Genomic DNA, 22185 nt, shown 5'->3' with positions numbered 1-22185 from the left:
CAAGGATAACATTTTTCACCACCTCTCAATTGGTCTTGAAAACATGGACCATCAGCTTTAAGATTCCAAATACAAGTAACGCACTGGTCCCTCTCAGTATCGTAAATCTGGAACTTGTGGATTACCCCCGTCCATCGGAAAAAGCAGTTGATATTTGCATTAGCATTGTCAATTTCGAAAACGTGTTTCTCATTATAGGCAACGAAAAAGGAAGGAAAATCATTGAAGCTGTTTGCACAAGTGACATTAACTTTCGAGGTCTTAGTCGCTAAGTTATGGACTTCAAATTCATCAGCTTCTGCATTCATAGAGAAAGTAGTAACAATTATAAAAAATGCAAGCAACAACAATGTTGATACGTTTTTATTGAAAGGACTCATTTTGCTTGTCTAGAAATGTATAACTGGTAGGGTGCAAAATAGAGTTGTTAATATGTCCTTTATTTATAGTGTGGCTGTAGATTTGTAGTTCTAGTTTTCTTTTATAAAATTAGTAAAATGCAGTTAGCACACCAAAGTTTGGTTGCTATTAGCCCAAATTTTGGGGTTGGTTGGCATCAAACCAAATTTTGAAAGAGTCAACAACCCAAAAGATAACTTCTCCTAGAAATAGGATCTTAAATGTCAAATAAATAACAAATTTATCTATACTCTCTACAACACTTACAGCCACTATCATTTGCAATTCAAAAAGAGAACTCATAAAATTTGGTTTTCTTTTTTTTTTTTTTTTTTTTTTTTTTCCTGTTCATCTTTTTATTCCCTCAACTTTTTCCATTTTTTTTATTAATTTTTTATTTGAATAAAACACCTCTAGTTAAAAACAAAATTCCTATAAAAAAAATAAGAGAACTCCTAAAATTAGCCTTCTTTCCCCATGTTCATCTTATTTTTTCCTACCCAATCTTTTCTCTACATCACTACACCACTTTCAAACTTACGTTGAAAGAGAAATTATAGTTACTATTTATTTCTGAAATTAATCATTTTTATCTGTTTGAAGAAAAAATAATCATGTTCGTCTTTTTTCAAAAAAAAAAAAAAAAAAAAAAAATCTTGTCACAAGGAGTCCAAATTCCAAATAAAATACCTCCACTTTTTTAAATAAAAAAAACATAATACTCGTTTAAAAAATAATTACTTATCCTTATTCTAATCTTTTCTCTATATCACTACACTACTTTAAAACACACGTTCAAAAAACAAATTATATTTTCTGCTTATCTCTAAAGTTGATCATTTTACTTAAAAAATAAAAAAATATATATCACATTCATCTTCTTTTTTTTTTTTTTAATCTCAATTCACAATTAATTTTTGAAATATTTGCAAAAAAAAAAACAACCGGAACAGAAATACAAAATTTGGAGAGCAGTCTACTCTAGGAGGGTCCTTAGTAACTAAGAGCACCCACCTTCTTCTAGTACGTTCTTTACAAAATTGTTCATCTCATCCTCTTTATAGACAATTATGCATTATTGTTTTTTGTTTTTGTAGTTTTTTTGCTAAAGCCATTTTGGGATAGATCTGCATAATTAATACTGTTGGAAAGGAAGGGAAAGGAATGTATGTTATAGTAAACCTTAAATTTTGGTAGTCATCATTAAAGTTTAGTTGCACTAATTATTTTATTTATTTATTTTGGAAAGGAAAAAAACACAAAACTCATGTAGATTTTTTGCTAGAGCCATTTCGTGACAGAGCTACATAATCAACACTACCTAGAAAAGAAGGTATGTAAGAATATGCTTCAAATTTTGGAAGTCATTAAATTGATTCTTATAGCTTATTGAATTTTGTAGTTATCATCTCTTAATTGTAATTGCACATATATCTTATGAAAAAAAATGGATAACTGATATTTTGGATTGCTTTTTTTCATTTTTTTTATAAATGAAGTTGCAATTATCTTCATCAATACCATACAATTATCTTGTACCATATCTTAATTTTAATTGTGAAATAGAACTATATATATACTGACTCATCACACACGCAAAGCGCGTGTAATTATGCTTACGGTAAAACCAAAAATCGATCAAAATAGGCTCAACATTACAAAACATTACAAAGGAATCAAATACATACCTCAATAAAAATTAAGACTGGGCTTGTAGTCAACGATCTCTGTCTCTCTCGCCAAGCTCTCTGTCAACAACAAACACATTTAAATACATACCTCAATAAAAATTCTTTTCTTCAGATAAATTAGATATAGTGTACCTTTAACTATTGAAATTCAGCGGATTTCAAAGGTAGTTGCGTTTGATTCTATCATAAAACTAGTGGGTTTGTTAAATTAGAATGAATCTACGAAGCAGGAAGGTGGGAGACATGATATGCTTGATAGTGGCTAAAGGGAGTTGAGATAGTAGTGGGTAAATGCAATTTTAACATTCAAATGAGGGCAATTTTGTACCTTAAGAAGTTGAAACCCAATGAGATATTTGAATTTATTGATTGGGATAAGAATTGTGATAAGTAAAACAATTTAAGATTTGAAAAAAAATAAAGATGATATATGTTAGTGTGTGTTAGGGTCATGTTTTATGTAATTAGCTAATCTTTTGACAAAATGCACTTTACTTGTAATTGGATAGATCTAAGATGGGTTTAATACATCAAGAAATATGTTGTTCAAGCATATCAAGTGTTTGTATTAAAAGGCATGAAGATTGGTCCAAGAAACAAGTGAAAAATAAGCTGTTCTTTAAGTCTCGACGGATAGGTCGACATATGCTTGCTATCGATGAAAGATCACTTAGTGTATAAAACACTAGTGAATGTTTAGACCCCCAAATTCAAATAAACCAATACACACTTATATTCAAACAATATATGTACGAAAAATGAAATATAAGTGATACCTAAATATGCAAACTACTCTAAGCCATATCTTAATCACAACTCAGCTGTAATTAAAAGTAAAGAGTAAGGGATATAGAGAAACAAACACAAGACAACACCGGTACGTGTTATCAAAGAGGAAACCGAAGAACTCGGCGAAAAATCTCTCCACCACCCTTTAAGCGATAAAATGATCCACTAGAAAATAAGTTGGAATAAATGAATAGTAAGAGACCTTCCAAGCCTAATCTACTTAATGCACCTAAGCCCTCCAAGCTTCTTGCTCCAACAGGGTTATGCCTAACATTGTCCTCTTTAACTTACCAGATCCTGCAATTAGCCCATTGCATCAACCAATATGAATTGGTTTTTTTAAACTGCTTCCCAAACACCAAGAACCTTCTCACTACTATGAATGTGGTGAGGTAAGGATTTGGCTTAAGATCCTCTCATGAGTATGACAATGGAGAGGATGGGAGTAGAAGAATTTGAAGAATCAAATGTATAAGATTGTGGATTAGTCAATTTTGTTTTTCTCTAGGGTTTGTCTCTCAAAATTCTCTCCGGAAGCTCTCTACATTTTGTGGGTATAAGGGTATTTAAAGTAGGGTATGAGAAGGAATGTGAAAAGTCACTTTTCAGCAAAATAGGTTGTACTAGCTAGTCACTCGCGACTGGGATGAGTCACGAGTTTTAGTCACCAGATAATAGATTGGCCAAACTGTACTTTTTGTCTTGTAGTGATCCAGCTGTCCTGACCCTTGAACTTCTTGCATGCTTCACACGTGTGCTAAGTTCTGGCGAGTCATTGCTCGTGAGTCAGTCGCGAGATCCAGTCGCGAGATGCCTCTTGATGCACACACTTGATCAATTCTTCACATTTTCTCACACACAACCCTTACATTATTGCCACCTAAATACAAGGTTTCTAAATGTTAAATTACAAACAAATTTGGTATGGAATAAAACTAACACATAGTTGAATAAATTCAACTTTACAATCTCCCCCTTTAGCTATTCCGTGACAAAACCCTAAAACAAACTCTAGACTTAAATATGTGAGTTGGGAACAGTTGCCAAAACTCACTCACAACTAATTCTAGATATGTGAAGCTCTTGAACCATACAAACAAGTTTCCTAAAAACAATATCGTAAAATGCAATCATTAAGTTCATTGTAAGCGGAAATCTTAGAAAGCATATGGAGCAAGCACAATACGATCAAGCAAGAAAGAATATGATAATGAAACATAACTTGACCATACAAGAACAATCACTATAAATAGTGACTAGAATGAACATTCACTCGATGAATGAACATCCGAACATGCAAGCAAATAAGGTTAATGCAAGGTATCATTTGCATGTCCAACACTCAATCAATGCAAGAACACTAAAGCAATTGCACCAAGGGTACAAGATCCAACAAGGTCACAAGAGTACTAAAGAAAATGCACAACATTAACTAAAAGTACTAAGCTACATAAGCAAAGGTACATAAAAGCATAGTTTAAATAGCTAAAACATCCAAGTATCCATAACACAAAATGTCCAAGCATTCTTAAAAACAAAGTACTAAAACCAATAGAGTACTAAATCAAGGTGCTATGAAAACCATAAAAACTTTAAAAACCATTAGTGCTATGAAAACCAATGCTATGTTCTCCCCCTCAAGAACTACCCATAATACTCCCCCTTTTTGATCGGAATGGCCAAAGGGCTAAGGCTAGTGAGTAAAGCTATCAAACTTGGCTGCCAACAAGTTGATTTGGTCTTGGATTGCTGCAAGATTGTTGGAATGCTCATTTGCTACATCTCGAAGACCATTAATCCTCTCAAGTATGATCTGAAAAGCATTGGGAGGAACTGATGAAGACGATGATGCTCCGCTCCTACCTCGACCACCACTACATCTTGGAGGAGGTTGTTGTCCTTCCACTTCAGTCTTTATATCAACAGGAGGTGCTTCTTCAGGCTCTTCAGCTTGTTCATCTCCAGGTTGAACCCTACTCCTTAGGATTTGTTTGAGGGTTAATGGACGAAGATGGAGTTATTAGGCTTATGTGTTGTGGAGTCTCCACACCATTTTCATGAAGAATCCTCATTATAAGATTTGGGAGAACAAGATTTGACCATGAAGTTGTCTTTGTGGCTTCGATAATGATGTAGTACAAGTGTGTACCAATGTCAATGTAGATTTTCTCACGAACCTCCATGAGGAATATGGCTCTAGCACTGTTGATGGTTGACAACTTTCTTGTCAGATACAAGTTGAACATCATGATGTAGGCGAGGCATCTCAAATCCGAAGGAAAGGAGGTTGTGTTGAGGCATCCTCCTTCCCTATAGCTACCAATGCGGAGTTGCATAGATTCTAGAGAGACCATTCTGTCCTTGAATGGAATGAACCCTTCATGATCTTGTTCTACAAGCCCAAGTGTACTGTCAATGCCCTCCATGTCAAGAGTGAATGCACGACATCTAACCCAGCAATCTATGTGATCCTCTTTGAGTGATGCATTAGCATAGAACTCTCTAATCAAAGGTTCACAAACTCTGGGGAATTCACCAAGGAGTTTATCCCTGCTCTGTCCTTCAAAACTGCTAGGAATGAAGGAATCCCTAAGATTAAGATGATTTACATGTCTCTCCTAAATACATACATCATGTCAAAGATTTTGTCGGTATGTGCATCATATGAAAAAGTGTGCATATTAGGCATGAAACCATGCAAAGGGTAAAGTGTGAAAACACATAATCATTAGTTGTTCCAAACATGGAAACATGATTATCCCTAAATTTTGTACTCAACGGAGTCCAAATATACACACAAAAACATCTAAATGGACATTTTATCAACAAAATGGTATGCACACCACAACACAAAACATAGTATAATGCATGGGCATGTAATAAAAACATGCAAGACATGTAAAACAAGCATTATACCATCTATCTCAACAAAACCCATATATCAATATCATCAAAAACAACAAAAACCCATGTTCTTCAAATATCTCAATATCTCAACACAAACAACAAATCCATGAAAAATAATGCATTAAACTTGAAACAAAGTAAAAAGGAGTGAAAACCCAGACCTTTTCTTGGATTTGGAGTGAAGATTGAAGATGAAAATGGAGGTTTTTGGATAGAAAATGGTAGTTTTAAGAGAGGGAGAGGTAGAGAAGACAAAGAGAAAAGCACGTGATGCGAGGGAAACTGAAAAATTTTTGAAAAACTGTTTGAGTTTTAACCCTATTTATGCAAAATACACGATTTTCACGACTCAACTGACTCGTGAGTGAGTCGCCAAAAAGTCTAAAACCCAGATTTTGAAAAATTTTCCAAATCTTTTTCACTACTTGAACTCTTACTCGCCAATGACTCGCGACACATTCTAGGTAAACTTGCGATTAAAGCTTTAAAAACTCGTGACTCGTGAGTGAGTTGCCAAAAGGCAGAGTTGAAAATTTTTGGAATTTTGGTGAAAATTTTTCAAAACAAAATACTTTCCAAAAACAACTAAAATACTCAAAAATCTTTTTCGGTTTGATCAACAATTGCTTGAGTTTGCACATCACATTTTTGATATTTCAATTTAATAAGTAAGCCTTTGGCTTTTTGGCACCATACATTCTAAGTACATGTCGCTTTCATTTTTTCCTAGTCAAATACTAGTTTGCGTGACGGCTTTTGTAACTCATTATGTCTTTTTGAGATTTGACATTGGTTGAGCTCTTAAGCAAAAAAAAAAAAAAAAAAAAAAAAAGAGTAGGAAGAGATATAGGCATAAGTCTATGCATATCTCAAGATCAACAAAACTATTAACTAATCATTTATGACAAGTTTGAAGATTTATTTACAGCAATCACATAGATGTCAAGATGTTTCCCACAAAGCTACAAGTGCATAGAGAATAAGCTAAGCTCATTAATGCACAAAGCCATTTGTACGGAGGTACAAAGCTAAACATGCATGTGACAATACACAACAACACCAGATAACAGAATGGCCAAACTATACTTTTTGTCCTGTAATGATCCAGCTATCCTGACTCTTCAACTTTCTGCATGCTTCACACGTATACTGGATTCTGGCGAGTCACCACTCACGAGTCAGTCGCGTGATCCAGTAGCGAGATGCCTTTTGATGCACACACTTGATCAATTCTTTACATTCTCTCACACACAACCCTTACATTATTCCCGCCTAAATACATGGTTTCTAAATGCTGAATTATAAGCAAATTTGGTATGGAACAAAGCCAACACATAGTTGAATAAATTCAACTTTACAATCGAAACTTAATGTGAAGCTCGATAAATAGCTCGACAGCAGCTCGATCTATTGAGAAATACGATTTCAGAATTTCCAAGACTAAAATCCGGTCCAAGCTTATGTATTTGTTTCGGGTTTCTTTTCTCAAAATCCTAGACATATATAAGGCTTATTTTAAGAGCCGTCTCACACAGATACAATGACCTAGAGATTTGTTTTCTCTGTGAGAAGCTACTACATTTGTACACCATAGGATTTTATAACCAAGTGCATCTTGATCTTCATTGTTGATGAAGTGAAGAACTTTGTAGCTAACAACGTCGTTCAAGTTGCTGGAGTTAGTCATGTACTTGGATCTGTGCAAAAGGGTTAGTCAAAGATTAGAGATTTGTGCATAAAGGGAGAGAACGCTCTACAGGATCAAGTCGAATTAGTTATTGGAGTGAAGGTTCAATTGTAGGTTGGTGTTTCGGGATAGACCAAGGTAGTTGGTAAGATTCCTTATACTTGTAATCGCTTGATTGTTGATTAGTGGATTCTTGAGAGTGGAGGCCTTATATTCTCCAAGTGGGGTTTTTGCCTTGCGAGAGGTTTTCCCTATTCGTCAACAAATCACCGAGTTATTTATTTTCTGTTGCATATTAGTTTATTGGTGATTTGTTAGTTCTTCCACAATTTGCATACAATTAAACCTAATTAATCAACTTGGGTAAATTGAATTAATTAACTAGGGTTAAGCTATCTTAACTCAACAGTGTGGATGGATGGAGATTTGTGATAACTGTATATAATTTTGATAACAAAAATTTTGGAATGCTTTAAAGAATAAAAATATATATACATATACATATATATATATATATATATATATAAATTTCAGGATAAGAATGGGTAGTTTTTCAGTGAGGTAGTGGGTTTTTTTTTTTTTTGGAAGAAGTAATTTTTTTTATAATAAAAATAATTGAAGTATTTGAATTAAAATAAATTACAAATATAGATAAGAATCAGACATTTGAATACAAATGGGTGGTGAGAATAAGGTTTTTATTATTATTTTTTTTTTGAAGAAGTAATTTTGTATTTTTTTTTATAAACATAATTGAAATATTTGAATTTAAATAGATAACAAATACATATAGGAATCAGATATTTGAACTTTTCTTTCTTTTGTACATGAGATAGTATTACTTTTTTAACATTTTTTTTTCTTTTTTTTAGGAAATAAAATTAAACTAAAGGGTGCGTTATTTCAGAATTTGTATAAGGATATTTTGGTATGCTAAAAGTTGAAGACGAAATAAGGGAATCTTGTTATTAATAGTGTGCGTGTGTGTGTGTACTATTAATAACAAGATTCCCTGTTTGGTTTCCAACATTTTGCATACTAAAATATCCTCACAAAAATTCTTAAACTCTCTAAAATACCCCTATCTTTAAGTTCAATAATTTTAAATTTAAAAATACAATCTGATTAAAAGAGTAATTTACCATTTTTAAAAGAGTTTCTAAATTTTAGGCTTTCAAGCTTTTATCAAAATCCTAAAAATTAGGAAACTATCTTTATCTTTATCTAAATTTTGAACATTATTTCACTAAACCTAAAATAAAATTAAAAAAAGTATCTTATTGCATGTGCAAAGCTCGTGTGATGAGTCTAGTATGTATATATAAATATATATATATATATATATTATTAACTAGTCGCTAACTTGTGCGATGCAAGGAAAAACTATTGACATTTTGAAGAAAAAAATTAATTGAAATTAATCTAAAAAAATAATTAATCAATAAAGAATATAGCTTTTAATAAGAAAATATAAAATCACATGAACTTAAATAAAAAGCATTTAAGGTAAAGAATTATGATCAACCTACTGAGATGCAAATACCAAAAACCTCAAGACTTAAAACTTCAAAATTTATTGAATCCCTAAATTCTACTTTAGAACCAAACCAAATTCAACAAATTTATATATAATGTACCTAAAAAAAATTATCATTTCCTAGGTTGGAAGACATAGGACGTAGCTTAGATTTTCTCGAAAAAAATAGAGATGCTTTATCTGCCATGTACAATAAAAAAAAATAATTAGTAAAAAATTCAACCTAAAAATCAAACTCATGATTATCAACGTGAGTCTCTCTTTTTTCTTTTTTTTTAGGCCTATCATAATTTTTTTTTTTGTTTTAATATAGATTATCAACTTTTGAGTTTGAGTTTAAGTTATACTTGTTAGAGAAATAGAGTTTCACTCTTTATTAAGTTTTGATTAAACAAAAATAATTTTGTTTAAAAAAAATGATAATGATGAGTTTGAGTTGAAGTTGGACCTATTAGAGAGATAGAGTTTCACTCCTAGTTAAGTTTGAACTAAAAATAATAATTTTATTTAAATAAAATGATAATTTAATTTAAATATTGTGCTGACGTGGAAAATTGTGAGAGCTTCAAAAGTTTTGGTTATATATATATACCCACAAAAATTAAAACACAAATTGGTTAAAAGAGTAATTTATTATTCTTAAGTTTTAGGTTTTTTCTTTTATCTTCTCCATTGAGCCTAAAACTTAGGACACTATCTTTATCTCATTTTTAAACATTATTCCACATTACCTTATCTCTTTCTTTAAAAAAAAAAAAAATACAAACGGTTATTTATATACCACTTTTAAAAATTATAATACTAAATCAAAAAAAAAAAGAGTATTATTGCACACACAAAGCATGTGTGATGAGTTTAGAGTATATATATACATATATATGCTCTAGTAATTTTTGAAATATTTGCAAAACAACAGCAGGATAGAAATACAAAATTTGGAGAAAACGTCTGCTCAAGAGGGGCCCTCAGTAACTAGGAGCACTCACCCACTTTCCATACGTTCTTTACAAAAATTGGAGAGCCATGCTCTATATATTAAATCTTATGGGGAAAGAGTTTGTTCTCCGACTTCAGTTTTTTTCTTTCCCCCTCATCGTTACGTTTTTTGTTTGTTTGGTTTTCCTTTTTACTATTTTTCTTTTTCTTTTGTGATTCACGGTTTTGTATTTTGTAGCAATTTAGAAATACATTAGTTGTTTACTTTAACTCATACACTTAAAATAGAATATCCTTAAGTTCCCTATTTTATGTGAGATGAGTTTTGGCATAACATGGTATAACCTAAGATGAGGCTTGGCATGGTGGAAAAGAATAGTCCTTTTTACTGGCATGTTATTAGGTTGTTTAATAAATACTAGCATTTATGCACGCATGTACTTAGACGTTCTTCTATTTTTTTTTTTTTTCATATATATTAATTTGGGGTTGTTGCATTATCCAATCACCAAAATTTCTATGAGTGTGATGATTTATCCGTTTGTGAATGAAATAAATTTTCCATACTACGCTCATCACTTCCCTAGGAACTTTGGTGGTTGGATAGTGCAAGAATTCCAAGTTAGTATATATATGATTTTTTTTTTTTTTTAGAAAAAAAAAAAAAAATAGAAGAGCCTCTAAGCACGCACAAGACGCATGTGTAGAGGCTAGTATTATCTATAATAAGATTCCCTTCTTTGGACTAGACTTTTATGTGGTTCAAAAATACCCTTAAACCCTAAGTTTAAGTTATGAGAAAACTTGGGAACAAATACGTAAAATAAAATCATTAACCGCACTACACCACATTCAATTTTCAAATACACGTTCAAATCCATAAATAAATTAAAAAAAGGTTAAAAATTTTGTTTACATCATAATCCATTCCAATTCAATGTTTGTGTTCTACTAATTACTTTGACAAAGTATGCAAATAACCTCATGAGTTCTGCAAGAGGTGAGCCTACATATTTGAATTAGTAATGGTTTAACAGTTGCTTAGGTATTCCAGTACATTAAGTTTGAAATTTTTTACTTGTCATGGTTGCTAGGCCAAGAATGTATTGACTTGTTGTGATGAATTAACAAATTAATTAGCCAAGTTAATTAATTAATTCAATTACCATGCAATACGCGTGGTAGCACAAAAAAAAATCACCAAATAACAAAATGCAGCATAAATTAAATTGACACGGTGATTTGTTTATGAATGAGGAAAACCTACACGGCAAAAACTCCACCGGGTGATTTTAAGATCACCACTTCCGAGAATTCACTATTATCACAACAAGCGATTACAAGTAAAGGAATCCTAGTACCTTATACCAACCTACAATTGAACTCTTACCCCAATACCCAATTGGACTTATTCTGTAGTGACAATCTCTCCTTTTAATGCATGGCTCCCAGTACGTGACTAACCAGTTCGATGCACGGATCCCGATACGTGGGTAACTCACCAACTGAAGAAAGATGTTGGCTGCAAAGTTCTTCAGTTCATCAACACGATGAAGATCACGAAACTCCTTAGTTACAAAACCCTACGGTGTACAAACACAGCAGCTTCAGCAAGAGAAAGATGAACTAGGGCAAATTCTGTCTCCGGTCACAATTTGCATGAACACAACTTTGCTTCACACTTGCGCAACCTTTGACGGCCCTTGAAACAATTCTTATATATGTTTAGGGTTGTGAGAAAAGAAAGCCTGAACATCTATTCATGAATTGAATTGAAATCAGTTCTGAAAAACTGAATTTCATAAACCTCCATAGATAGCTTATCTGTTGAGAAGCTGTTGAGCATCGGGCTTTAGCAGCCTTTTAAAACTCGATAGATACTAGCTGTCGAGTTTTAAAATCTAGCACTTCTTCACTTTATTCTTGGACAGACTTGCACGGCTTTAACACTTGAACTTGAAACCTTGTTCCTTGAAGCAATAAACACATCATAGATTTACCCAATTATAAGTAAAGTGTGTTTTGTCAAAGGATTAGCCAATTCTATATTGACATATGTTCCTAACATTGAATCACGTATATCCTAACAATCTCCTCCTTTGGCAAGCCGTGACAAAACCACAACAAACAAATGAACATATGAGAGAAGTCATAAATCACTTAACTCATATTCATTTGTTGAATACAATAAAATCTATCCTAACAAAAACTCTTGAAAAACTTTGCAAGAAGAATTTGACAACCTGTATTTCTGAAACACTTTAAACAAAACTCATCACGGTATCTTAGTGTGAAACAGAAATAAAAGATTGCATACAATATATAAGAAGCATGTGCATAAAGAGAGAAAAGAAACAACACATGTAAAGATAGGTGAATAACATACATCAATAGATATAAACCCAAATATAAGTAGAATGTATGTCAAATGGTCACAAGACCAATATACGTGAGGTAAATGTAAAAGAAAGAAAAGAAAATACCTAAAAACCTCATTATATCCCTCATAGTATAAACACTCCCCCTATCACAAAAATCTCTTATGCTAACTCTCCCCCTATGTATATGACTACTCCCATATCAAAACTACTCCCCATTTTTGTCACGAGTGACAAAGGGTAAATTCATCAAGTAGACATCTCATCATCACTGGGCGAGCTAGCATCATCGTCCTCATCAGCATCATCACTGCCAGAGCCATCATCACTCTCATCCTCTGAAGCCGATGAAGATGGTGAAGTATAAGCAGTGAAACCACCCATGGCAGCTTTTCGTTTTGCAATACAGCCAACACGGGTGTTCACCTGACATAACTCATCACTGGTTAAACAAGTGAAGAAGTGTTGTTCATTAAAGCTTAATAGATAAATCTATCGAGGTTTAATGAGTGATCTCGATAGCAGCTCGACAGATACAGTATCTATCGAGAATTACGAAATTTGGATTTCCAAATCTGTATTTCATGCATATCCAAGTTATTTGTGTAGGATTTCTTTTCTCACAACCCTAGACATATATAAGGGTTATTTTAAGGGCCGTCTAAGGTGATGCAACTTGATGCAAAGTGATCATTCACTCGAATTGTGACCGGAGACAATTTGCCCTAGTTCATCTTTCTCTTGCAAAAGCTACTACATTTGTACGCCAAGGGTTTTGTAACCAATGAGCTTCTTGATCTTCATCGTCTGAAAGAACTGAAGAACATTGCAGTCAACATCTTTCTCAAGTTGGTGTGTTAGTCACGTACTAGGATCCGTGTATCAATTGGTTTTTCATGTACTTGGAGCCGTGCATTGAAAGGAGAGATAGTCACTACATTACAAGCCTGATTGTGTGTTGGGGTAACGGTTCAACTGTAAATTGGCATTAAGTACTGGGATTCCTTTTACTTGTAACCGCTTATTTTGTTAATAGTGAATTATTGGGAGTGTTGACCTTAAATTAACCCGGTGGGGTTTTGCCTCGGTGGTTTTCCCCATTTGTAAACAAATCACCTGTGTCAAATTTATTTTCCACTACATTTAACTTAGGTGGTGATTTTTTTGTGCTACCACACTCTTTGTATGTTAAATTGACTTAATTAATTCACTTGGCAAATTAATTGGTTAATTTACCATTGGGGGTCAATACATTCTTAGCCTATCAAGTGGTATCAGAGCAGGCACACTCTGATTAGTTTTTAATCCTTGTTGTGCGATCTATTGACCCCTGTTAGGTTCTAAGGAATTAGGAGCTAATGTATTAGAACTTCAATTTGTAATGTTGGCAAACCATGATCAAAATGTTTTTAGTCTTGTTTTAGACTTGCTCAAAGTGTGTTAATATGTAAAGTTGGAATTGAGTGTTCTGCAGGATTTACTGTGTAAATCTGTCTAGCTTAATTGATCGAAAATTTTTCTTTTGGATTCCACCAAAATCTACGAATTGAAGCATCAAGTTGGTCACACAAGCCTTTAGGGAGCAAAATAGCAGACATGGCATAGATCGGAATTGCTTGAGCAATTGATTTGATGAGAGTAGCTCCACCTAACCAAGACAAATTTTTGCTTTTCCAGCCACATAACTTGTCATCTAGCTTCTCTTTAATAAATCTGAAATCTTTATTTCTACTCTTGGAAAGAAATAGGGGGACCCTAAGATAGGTGGAGTTTTGAGGCAACGTAATGAGTCCCTAAGTATGCTTAACCTGACTAATGAATTGGGAACTTACCCCTTTAGAAGGGAAACAACCAGATTTCTCCATGCTAATAAGCTAACCCGACCAAGAGCAAAATTTCTCCAGGTAGGATTTGAGGATGGCAATCTCGGTAGATTTAGCTTTACAGAACAAAATAATGTCATCTACGTAGCATAGCTTGGAGATGGGCGGAGCAGTGTTAGAAACTTTAACCCCCAAAAGCCTTTTTTGTGACACTTCCCTGTTTAAGAGCCTCAAGAGCACCTCACTTCCTAGGATGAAGAGATAAGGCGATAAAGGATCGCCCTGTCTAAGACCTCGAGAAGGGAAGAAGCTTGGACATTGGCCCCCATTTAACAGCAAGGTAAACTCTACTGACGATAAGCATTGGTGGATGAGCTTGGTAAAATTGCTGCTAAACCTAAAGGCTTTAAGAACCGCTATCAAGAAACTCCATTCCATTCTATTGTAGGCTTTTTGGAAATCTAAATTGATACCAAGGTAACCTTTTTTTTTCCCCGTATGTTTCGAAGTATGCACAATGGCTAGTACCACATTCTCATTTATCCACCTATTCGGTACAAAGGCCACTTGAGTAGGATCTATCATTTTGTTTAGCAAAGGTCTCAGCCTATTTACAATAATTTGCAAAGATCGATAGGGTGAAAATGGTTAAAATTGTGCGCACCTTTCTTTTTAGGAATAAGAGAAATAAAGGTCTTGTTGAATTCCTTCAGCAGCTAGCCATTGTGGAAAAAGCCCTAGACAACAAGTGTTAGTTGATCACTAACAATATCCCAGTAGTGCTTATAGAAAAGCACTGGGAAGCCATCTAACCTTGGGGCTTTAAGAGCCTTCATTCCAAACACTACCTTTTTAATCTCATCTCTAGAGGGTACTCTACAAAGCTCCAAATTATGTTGGTCAGTTACACAAGTTTGTATGAGACTCTCAAGATTCTCAGGAAACTGAGGATGGCTCGTATTGTATAAGGATAAAAAATTATCCAAAAAATATCTTTGAATATCCTCCCGATCTCAATTTGATTAACATTAAATAATTTAATGTTAATTTGGGGCCTAAGGCAAAAGATTTATGTGGGGCATTTTATATGTATATATTAATTAAATAAAATTATTTAATGCTAATCAAATTGAGGTTAATTTGATGAATTAAATACATAATTTAATGAAAAATACTAATTAAAACTAAGGTTAATTTCATATAGAGAATTGAATATCATAGTTGAAACATAAATTTAACAAAAAGAAAAAAAAAATATTTTTAAGAAGAAAATTAATTTATCTTGGATATATGACGATACATAGTTAATTACATTTATAATCTAATGTGTAATCTATGATATTAATTGATGTGTGGCTTTGTAGTAGATTAGTTTACAAATATGAAAGTTTCAAACTATTAAGGAAGATTAATCATCATTGATGATCTAACACATTTGTAAATTTTTTTTAAAGCCTAGTTAGAAAAAAAAAAAAATGCTAAAGTTACTACAAAATGTTCACAATATAATATGACAATAACAGTAATTGATGAACTTCAATAATGTAATTGATGAATATTTAAAATATTTTTTTTGTGATTGATAACATGTCAATTTTTAAATCTATAGTAAAATTTGTAATATCTTTAACATCACTAATAATTAAAAGTGCACAATTATTTGAAAAAATTCATATCTTTTACAAAATTTTGGGTCTTTTACAATGGGATGGGGGCTTTTTTGTAAAGGGTAAATATTTTTTGTGGTGGGGGCCTTGGGCCGGCCCTGGTCTCCATCAACAAGCACCGGAACATTACCACTAGGAACTTATAAGAGTCCCTTCCTAAACGTTTATTTACTTTTTTTGACTAATATTGATTTGTAGGTTAATCACTTAATCTTAATTTCTTCATATGATTAAAGTATTTACTTGGATTGATAGTGGCGGTTGAGATGTTCAATGTTTATTAATGAAGAGCTTGATCTTTTGTGTTTCCATGAGTTTCTGATTCCTAGCTACTTGTAAGGTTTGCTTATGAGGTTTCACTTGGCCAGTCTATGTGATTTCACTAGAGTGTGGTTCCTTTCGATTCAGTGCCAAAAGGGTGTGACTGTCTTCATCTCCTGCTAGACATAGTAGGATGTGGTAGTTCTTAGCTTTTGGTTTAGGTATTGTTAGACTCTAGACAAGCTTATCAGGTAAAACCAGTAGTTGTTCCTCTTGTTCTATGACCGGCAAACAACTAAATTTGGCTTCTCGCATATGCCTAATTACAGTTTAGACTGTATGCAGTAGAAAATAATTGTTGCCACGCTTAAGGGTTGAATCTTTATCTTGACTCACCACTAACATTATTTTTTACCTACTATTAACAATTTGTCATATTAGTCAGTGTGAAATTTTTTGTGTTTATAGAGTCTCTCTGATTGTTTTGACATTAACATGTCCTAAAAATAAATTATTTTTCAAAAAGTATTTACTAGAAAATATTTCATTTTCCTATATTTTGCAACAACCATAAAATGAGTTGGAAAATTCTCTTAACTTTCTTTATTTAACTCCACGTGAGATAGAATTGTTTTCTTTATTTAGCTTCACGTGAGATAGATTTGTTTTCTAGAAAATATAGCGGAAAACAACTTTATCACATGCAAAGCTAAATAAGATAAGTTAAGAAATAGTTTTCTTTTGATCCATTTTTTTTTAATACTGCCAAATATAGAAAAATTCTGAAAACTATCTTTATATAAGGTTTTCTGTTGAAACAAATGAAGAGAGAAACTATATCTGTAATATATCTTTAGTAAACATATTTGCTAAGACTTTAAGAGGAATGTGTGGTTGTTTAGTACTTTCAATAGACATTCATAATTCAAATTTTCTTACATTCATTATAATATATAATTATCAAATTGAGAAAAGTTAATAAATACTCTAAGGGTATTTGTTAGTAAACTATTTTAATAAAATTTTTATAAGAAAAGAAAAGAAAAATTAATATTTTAACAAATTTTTTTATTTTTCATAAAAGTATTTTCTAAATTTTCTTTAAATTGTTTATTAACAATTACCCATTGGGTAACTTACGGGACCCGATTATAAAAAATAAATGAAGTTGTTGGAGGCATGGAGAATTCCGGCTGCTTTAACAACAACAGTTTTTCGCCTCAACAAGTGGTGACGTTGGCTAAAACAGAGTAAGCCAGAAGTACCCAAAAACCAAAATACAGAAACAGAGAATCATGGCAGAGGAAGGAAAAGCAGATGAGCAATTATTTCAGCTCCTCTCCAGTCTCCTCCACCAGGTTTCATTTCTCCCATTCTCTCTTTCGTTTTCACATCATAATATGATTTTGTAATGAGCTAAAAATTCAGTCTTTTTACTTTCGTTTGCTATGGCGGTTGATTTTGATGCTTAGCTTATTGACAGGAATTAGAGTGAATAATCATCTAGGTATGCCTTGATAAGCTTCTGGTTACAGCTTTCTCTCAAAATTATGATCTGGGTATTAATGGTCTCGGCAAAGTTTGTAAATTTCTGCATTGGATTTGGTGATCTTTAAGTCAAATTTCACTTGTTGAAGCATATTTTTCCTAATAAATTGGGGAAAGTTTGTAATATGTTGCCATTGTAATCTCCCCCCTCCCCCTTATATTTTCATTGTAATTGATTTGTTACTATTTCTTTCTTGTCTTGTGTGGTCTTTTGGAAACAATTTTCAGCATATGATTAGGTTAATAGGAATGAATTTCGCATAATCACGCTCTTGTCTACACTCTTGTCTACACTATTGTGCAATAATTTTGTCTACACTATGCTATCGAGACACTAAGATGCACCGGGGTGGCTAATCATGGATACAATAATCTTTGTTACTTTGTGTTAGTACTTCTTTACTAGGAAAGAAGACATCAAAGGTTCTTCATCTAATTGATTGAGATTCAAAATTGATCACACGTCAAGAGTTAGGAATTCCAAATCTACTAGGATGGAAATAATCTTTTTGTTGTTGTTGGGGGAGTGCCCACCAACTTGTAGAGTTCAAGCACTTGACATATTTGGCAAAGGAGTGACATTTGACATGTGTCTCAAGCTTTTTCAGAGTTGCCTATCATCAGATAAAAATGCTAGGTGGTAGGGAAATTGGAGTCAGTCTAAAATTAATAAGGATAGATAGGAATTGGCAGTTTATGGTCCTCAATGTATGTGCTACTCTTAAATGCCATCAATAAGATTAAGAAACTAAGTGGACTAGTGGCATATTCTATGAAAGATCCATATCACTGACTATGACAGTTACCATAAATACAGGAATTTAGGAAGACAAAGAGCAGAATATAAATGTGTAGATACAAAAACAGAAACCTATAAATCTATTAATCATAATTAAGGGTATAGCAACAAAAGCAATAGCTGTTGATACTAACTATGCTAGTACTACTAGTAGTTTTAAGTCATTACTGCTCTCAAGAAGGGCATCAATGGATCCGTATTCGTACACCTGTATCTGAATTTTGTATTAACATAGAATGGATACTTCGGTTAACTCGGGGCCTTACTCCAGAGAATAAGGGCTCATGTGCAGGTTGTCTTCAAAGATCCTCGCCCAATTTGGTAAGATTGATTACGCGCGCGCAAACACGCACAAATATTTACAAGAAAAAAGAAAAAAATCAATTAGTGCATGGTATTTTGAAAGGCAGCACTGTTTACCATCCATTATAGGCTTCCTGTTCTTTCCATAATGAGTTTGAAAAGACTGATTGGACAAATTCAACTGTGACTTTCTACTCAAGTTCCTGATATAGTTTTTTTATTTTATTTTTATTTTTTATTTTTTTATATATATATTTTTAAGTAATAAAGATATATATTCAAAAATACTACCTCATACAGAAAAACATAAGACAGAGATAAAAATTACAGAAAAAGATGATAAAAAAAGAAGGAAAAGATACTAATTACAAAGAAGAGAGCTAAGGAACATATGGAGAGAGTCACTAGAGGTGAGTCCCCAAACCCTAGATCAATCAAAAAGGGAGCCACTAAAAGAAACCAATAACTAATCATCAGAACTTTCCATGTCCTCCAATTTCGCTCCCTTCACACACACCACATTAAGCATAGCGGAGCTAAATTCCAAATGCTAGACAAATGCTTTCCAGGCCAATTCCACCAACTAAAGAGAGTATCTACAACTGATCTTGGCAAGACCCAAGAAATCCCAAAAGATCTAAACACGAAACTCCACAACCGGTAAGCCTTAACACAATGCAATAGCAAATGATCCACCATCTCTCCATTACAATGACACATAATGCACCAGTCAACAAAGTCCATCCCTCTACCCCTCAAATTGTCACTTGTAAGGATTTTATCCCATACAACAGTCCACACAAAGAAAGAAACATGCCGAGGGGCCTTAACCTTCCAAACACCTTTCCAAGGAAATATAATGGGTAAGGGTCCTCTTAACTTATTATAAAACGATCGAATATCAAAATCCCCATTCTTCGACAACTTCTATTGCATACGATCTCCATTCTTAGTTGGAGGTAAATTAGAGCCCAAAGTACGGAGAAATGCATTCACACCACCCATTTCCAAATCATTTGGTTTCCGAATGAAACGAACGTCCCAACTTCTCCGTTCCTCTATCCCCAACCGTTCAAGAGAAGAGGCCACTGATGCCCCTTTATTGGAGGCAATCCCATACATAACTGGAAAGGTCAATTGAAGTGGATCATCCCTACACCATTGATCTATCCAAGCTTCACTCGAATCCCCACTCCTACCTTAAATCAAATATCTTTACTAAAATCTTCCCAGCCCATTCGGATGCTTATCCATAAACCACACCCATGTACCTCCCTATATAGCTTGGAAGTCCAACCCCCCTCCCCCCTCCCCCCCCCCCCCCCCCAAAAAATCTTCCCCAAACTTTAGAGCTACAACCCTTTTCCAAAGCCTTGTCTCCTCAACCCCAAACCGCCATAACCATTTTCCTAGTAAGGCTTTATTAGAAGTAATTAATTTCCTTACTCCTAATCCACCAATTTCCAAATGTCCACACACCTTATCCCATCCCACCAGATGTGTCTTGGAATCCCCCCACAAAAAATCTCTTTGCAACCTCTCCATTTTATTGGCGACATGCATAGGGATTGTAAAAAGAGAGAAAAAGTAGGCCGGAAGACTAGATAATGTACTCTTAAGCAACATCAGTCTTCCACCTTTTGACAAATACATCTTCTTCCAACCAGCCAACTTGTGCTTAATTTTCTCCAATATAGGATTCCAAATAGTAGGGGACTTGTAGGATGCCCCCAGTGGCATACTAAGATAGGTTATAGGCAAAGACCCAATCCGGCAACCCAAGATCTCTGACAAGACATGAATATTAGGAACCTCCCCAATGAGAACCATTTCACTCTTGAAAGCATTAACCTTTAATCCTATCACAGTTTGGAAACAAAGAAGGAGCATCTGAACATGTAGAATCTGCTACTTATCTGCATCCAAAACAGAATCGTATCATCCGCAAACAAAAGGTATGAGACATACACCTCTTCACCCCTTCTACCATTAGCCTTGAAACCTCAAAGTAAACCAGCACCTTCAACTCTTTTCATCATCTTACTAAAAACCTCCATCATAACCAGAAACAATATAGGAGATAGCCGATCCCCTTGTCTCAATCCCCTCAAACTCCCAAAAAAGTCAATTGGAGACCCATTAACCAAAACAGAGAACTGGGCTATAGATATGTATGTACGGATCCACCTACACCACCTCACCCCAAATCCTATTCTCTTCAACAAATCTAGAAGAGCCTCCCAATTCACATGATCATAGGCTTTCTCAATGTCCAGCTTACAAATAACCCCTAGAATCTTACTCTTTACCTTACTATCCACACACTCTCTAGCAATAAGAACTGAATCAAGTATCTGTTTGCCACCTACAAAACTGTTATGAGACTCAGATATCAACTGATCCAAAACCTCTTTCAAGCGCTTTGCTAAAACTCTTCAAAACTTCTTAGGGATTACAGCTATGAAAGTTGCATTAAGAGATTTTTCAAACTTAATGTGTTGATAAAACTCTTCAAACACAGCAAAAATATCTCTTTCCACAACTCCCCAACAATAGTGATAGAAGGCCATAGAAAATCCATCAGGACCTGGAGCTTTATCTCTTTCCAACTCTTTAACAACACAAAGAATCTCCTCTTTTTCAAACCTTCGTTCAAGCCAGTCCCTCTCCAACCCTTTAATCTGATCAAACTCCAAACCTTCCATAAAAGGCCTCCACTCCTCTGTCTCCTTGTACAAGTTTTATAAAACTGTACGACTTGGTCCACCATCTCTGATTCACCCTCGTAAGTAACCCCATCCACCTCAGCATACTAATATGATTATACTTTCTCCGGTAGTTAGCCACATTATGGAAGAATTTGGTATTGTTGTCTCCTTCCTTGATGCAAAGCATCCTCGATTTCTATCTCCACGAAACTTCTTCCAAAGAAAGAAGGCTCTGTATTTAAGATCTCATCACAACCTTCTCATCTATCTCCACTTCTGAAAGATCAAACTCCCCTTCTTTAGCATCCAATAATTTCAAGGCCTCCAACGACTCTTTCTTCTAATAACCTACATTTCCAAACTCATTATGGCTCCACTGAATAATGTCTCCTTTTAGAGCCTTCAACTTCTTAGCAAGCACAAAACTGGGAGTACCTAAGAAAGAGTATTGATTCCATCACGAATGAACCCTATCTGTGAACCCCTTTGTCTTTAACCACATATTCGCAAACCTAAAAGGACTCTTCCCCCTCAATATCCTCTCTGCCTCCACTAATATGGGGAAGTGGTCTGAGAGAGGACGAGGTAAGACCCGCTGGATCACATTCGGATAGTGATCCTCCCAATAATGAGAAACCAAACCCTATCTATCCTGGACATCGAAGGTTAATCCCGAGCCACTAGATCAAGTATAACTCCTTCCTTCCAATGGCAAATCTATCAAATTAAGCTCCTCAATGAACTCAGAAAAA

At 34.0% G+C, this 22185-nt stretch overlaps 1 protein-coding gene and 1 long non-coding RNA gene across 14 annotated transcripts in view; one reads left to right on the top strand and one right to left on the bottom strand.

Moving 5' to 3' along the window:
• The window catches only part of LOC126724163 (callose synthase 2-like), a 176381-nt gene that overhangs the window by 67068 nt on the left and 87128 nt on the right, over positions 1-22185 (bottom strand). The gene's annotated exons all lie outside the window — the stretch shown is intronic.
• Positions 17125-17902, top strand: LOC126724178 (uncharacterized). Its single transcript, XR_007654667.1, has 2 exons — positions 17125-17433; positions 17559-17902. It is a non-coding gene; the product is annotated as an uncharacterized LOC126724178 (long non-coding RNA).

The sequence above is a fragment of the Quercus robur genome, chromosome 4 (assembly GCF_932294415.1).
Source record: "Quercus robur chromosome 4, dhQueRobu3.1, whole genome shotgun sequence".
Classification (NCBI taxonomy): domain Eukaryota; kingdom Viridiplantae; phylum Streptophyta; class Magnoliopsida; order Fagales; family Fagaceae; genus Quercus; species Quercus robur.
This window is presented reverse-complemented; position numbering and strand designations above follow the sequence as displayed.